Source organism: Rhincodon typus, chromosome 13, assembly GCF_021869965.1.
Source record: "Rhincodon typus isolate 14 chromosome 13, sRhiTyp1.1, whole genome shotgun sequence".
Classification (NCBI taxonomy): Eukaryota; Metazoa; Chordata; class Chondrichthyes; order Orectolobiformes; family Rhincodontidae; genus Rhincodon; species Rhincodon typus.
In genome coordinates, this window is record NC_063344.1 from 1,843,044 (window position 1) to 1,847,217 (window position 4,174).

Here is a 4,174-nt window from a genome sequence, read left to right on the forward strand (position 1 = left end):
TGCTGCTTGGCCTGCTGTGTTCATCCAGCCCTGCACCTTGTTGTCTCGAATTCTCAAACTGTGACCCAGAGAGACTTTGCCAGTGACCTGAACATAATGTGAAGTAAAAGTAAGAAGTGGGAGTGGAACTTGGTGGGAGTGCACGTAGCACAGGGAACAGGAAAATCCAACTCACCTACAGCAATCAGCATAGAGGGCAGCTTCCAAAGGGATAGGGTTCAAGACTAGTCTCAAAGATCTCTGCTAATGACCTCAGTTTGTATTCCAAGGTACTAAGAAATTTCAACTCAGCCAGTTAAGTAATCTGGACTGAAATGTTTGTATCAGCATTTAGAATCCTACAGCATTCTTACAGTGCAGAAAGAGGCCATTTTGCCCATTGAGCCTGCACTGACCCTCTGAAGAGCATTCCACCCAAACCCAGCCCCCCTACCCTGTCCCCGTAACTCTGCATTCCACATGGTTAACTCACCTAGCCTGCACATCCCTGAACACTATGGGCAATTTAGCATGGCCAATCCACCTAACCTGCATATCTTTGGACTGTGGGAGGAAACCAGAGCACCCGGAGGAAACCCACGCAGACACGGGGAGAATGTGCAAACTCCACACAGACAGTTGCCCGAGGGTGGAATCGAACTTGACTTCCTGGCACTGTTTGTGAACCATTGCCCTTTTGTTAAATTATTTGTGGGATGTGGGCGTTGCTGGCTGGGCCAGCATTTAATACCTGACCTAATTGCCCCTTGAGAACGTGGGGGTGAGCTGCCTTCTTGAACCATTGTCCTGAAGTACATCACCTTCACTGTTCTGCAGACTGCCTTAATCACATGAGGGGAAGGTAAAATACGTCTACATCTTGCTCTAGAACAATGACAGAGACCAGCGTTCAACTCTTCCCTCCATTCATCCTCTTTCCACATCCCTTGGATTTACCAATTCCACCTGCTCCTTCCGCATCTTTCCTGCTTTCCCTCTCACACTGGCAGACCCTCTGGAAGATGTTAACACAAGAGCAGGAATTGAAGTGGAATTATTTTCCTGGTTTCCCACAACGATACTCTGTTTTATTGCTGATGTTGTTTGTGATGCAAATCACAATGATGTCACTGGATAGATGGCTCTGTCAACAGCAAGAAAGAAGACACCAGTCTAGAAGGAGAGTGTAGAGAGAGAGAGAGGTCTCAGACATTATAGAGAGCTGTATTTAGTTAGCTACTCTGGGATATTACAGTACAGAAAGAACTGAAAAGGCTTCCTCAGCAAAAAGGAGCAAGCAGCCCCAGAGACAGTCTGAGATACTTCAGCCTGGGATCTTAATGTGCAGGGAGTGGGATTGGCTTAGAGCACAAGATAAAGCAGAGCGGCAGAGAGGAATAAACCCACCGGATGTAGGATCTGAAGTTTAAACAGAGTGCAATAGACGGGCTGGAAAGGCAAGACTCGACAGACACAAGAGGGCATCAAAAAACTTCAAAAGTGCAGCTGAACTGGCAGGCCTAGACCATGGAAGACTGAGAAAAATTGCTGGAAAAGGAGATGACGGCAACAGAAGGCAAAAGAACTTTGGAAATAAGAGATAACAAGGTGTAGAGCTGGATGAACACAGCAGGACAAGCAGCATCAGAGGAGAAGGAAAGCCGACATTTCGGGTCGAGACCCTTCTTCAGAAATGTTTTTATTCTAAGGCTACAGAGAGTCAAGAACTCCACTGGAGGGGAAAAGAATCTCCAATGACCTCAAAGCTTAGCCATAAGTTAGAATCACCCTCATGACAGAAAATACAGGATCAGAGCACCCTGACAGAAAGAAGGAACCCCCCCCCGACTCCAAACACTGCTCCCCCATCCCATACCCTGCCAGTCAGTGCAAGCATCCTTCTCAGTGTCACCGTTAGAAATACAGGTCCCTTTAAGATTCAAATAGAGCATCTCCAAATTAATTGAGAAGAGGGGAGACTCATTGGATTTTGTTTACTTTACTCCAAGAAAAACAGCTGGCTTCTTGTAATGTGTTGTTTGGTGTTAATTTGCTAACTGGGTGATAGACAGTGGTTATACAAAAACAGAACTGGCTGTATCCCCAATAGAGTGTTGACTTGTGGACACTGCAAGGATCCAGAGGGAAAGGTGGAAACTAATGTGTATGCTTTAGATTTGCAATAAAACCCTTGTAAATCCGGGAAAATTGTTTGTTGTCTAACTCAACATATGGATATTAATGTATGAAACACATAGGGGATACCAGCTCCAGTAGAGAACCTGCCGTTACTTCAACCATTTGACAATGTGGAAGGCTCACACAGAGGCTAGACATGGGAGCTCTGCAAGGAGTTGTATCAGTGCAGTCAAAAAGCTTCAGGTCAACGACGCAAAGGAGCAGTGCAGGAGGGGCAGCATGTTTTTATATGCTGTATGTCCAATAACTGATGATAAATTGGTCAAACAATCCGTGGCTGAAAATACTGTGGAGTATGAAACAAACTCAGAGAACACTGGAGAAACTCAACAGGTCTGGCAGCATCTGTGGAGAGAGAAACAGAGCTAATGTTTTTAGGCTGGTATGACTAATTTTTTTCAGAACTAGTTCAGAAACTGAACCCTGGTTCATTTCTGAAGACAAGTCATACTGGACCTGAAACGTTAACTCTGTTTCTCTCTCCACAGATGCTGCCAGACCTGCTGAGTATCTCCAGCATCCACAATTCTTTGTTTTGTTGTATTAAAATAGTTATTCTAGGAGTGAGAATTAGGATTTCAGTAGCAGATGAACATTTTAGAAAGGCAACAGTGCAAAAGGCTCAAAGGCAAAAGAAAAAGGAACAAAAATAACCATAGAAAAGTTACTGGCCGTATAATTGGAACAGTAACATAGAGGATGGTAGAGAATAAGAGTTTATCACAACACTGCATTCACACAAACCTGGTAAATTGTGCTCAAGCAACCAGAAAATGGCCACAAGAGGTGTTGAATGTAAAAATGCACCACTCCACTGAATGGCTTTGGGTTAGAGAAAGGACAATCATACACAATTTTCCCTCCAGACAATGACCAGCGACCCTTTCAGGAAAGGATGTGACAATACAAAAGAGACATTGTGGTCTTCCTTTCCTCTCTGAACATCTCCAATCAACAATTTCAAGTGTTAGTTATTTCTTACTGATTGGATACATTACCCTTCTGGCCAAGGCAACATTAATTGAACCCATTATTTATGAAGATGTATCATTATAAATATAAATTCTCATGTTCCATGTGATGGGAGGGAATGGCCTGGTGGTTTTACTGTGGACCGTTAATCCAGAAACCCAGCTAAAGTTCCAGAGATAACAAGGTGTAGAGCTGGATGAACACAGCAGCCCAAGCAGCATCAGAGGAGCAGGAAGGCTGACGTTTCGGGCCTAGACCCAGCTCTACACCTTGTTAGCTCAGATGCTCCAGCATCTGCAGTTCCTGCTATCTCTAAAGTTCCAGAGACCTGGGTTTGAATCCTGCCACAGCAGTTGGTGGAATTTGAATTCAATAAAAATCTGGAATTAAGCATTTAATAATGACCATGAAACTGTTGCCAATTACTGGAGGAAAACTCATCTGGTTCACTAATGTCCTTTAGGGAAGGACCTGGTCTGGTCTACATGTGACTCCAGACCCACAGCAATGTGGTTGACTCTCAACTGCCCTCTGGGTAATTAGGGATGGGCAATAAATGTTTAGCCGACGATGGCTAAATCCTGTGAATGAATAATAAAAAACACCACATTCCATATCTGATTAAAAAATAGTACAAATTATTTTAAGAAAACAGTTTGAGACAGGATTGGAATGTGTGCGCAGGAAGCCAGCCTGTTACTGTTTGGGGTCCTTTGTGATTTCCTCAAAAATGTTGGTGGCCAAAATAAATCATCTCTGTGATCAGGTCCTAGACTTCAGTGAAGGGAAAACAATTGTGGAAAAGGGTTTGATATTGTCAGCTGAGCTCATGGCAGAGTCACTTTGACTGCAATTACTTCTGGTTAACAACAGGGGCTGCCATCGAGAGGGTCACATTTACCATTGAAAGGAAACTCTCCGATTATCCACATGACTGATTGAAGAGGTCACTGGGTGGTTCACACTTGTGTACGAACAGGAAGGGAGTTATTAGGGCCAATTGTTTTCCTGAATACCATTATAA